The sequence below is a fragment of the Callospermophilus lateralis genome, chromosome X (assembly GCF_048772815.1).
Source record: "Callospermophilus lateralis isolate mCalLat2 chromosome X, mCalLat2.hap1, whole genome shotgun sequence".
Taxonomy (NCBI): domain Eukaryota; kingdom Metazoa; phylum Chordata; class Mammalia; order Rodentia; family Sciuridae; genus Callospermophilus; species Callospermophilus lateralis.
In genome coordinates this window covers 125,473,326-125,473,547 of record NC_135325.1, presented here as the reverse complement: position 1 = coordinate 125,473,547, position 222 = coordinate 125,473,326, and positions in this window count along the sequence as shown.

The following is a 222-nucleotide window of genomic DNA, read 5'->3' as shown; positions in this document are numbered from 1 at the left end:
TTATAACAGGCAAATAAAACCTGGAAATGCAGAGAACCTTTTGTCATTTTACTGAGCACTTCCTTTACTTTGTCTGTCTGCGTCCCACACTTTGGAGGCCCCAGCAATCAGTTCAGATCTCCGGCCAGCTGGCCCATGTGGCTCAGGCATGTGACCCTGCACCTTCCAGAGATGGAAGTGCACCTAGGATGACAGGCCTTGCTATCCACCCCTTGGGGCCCC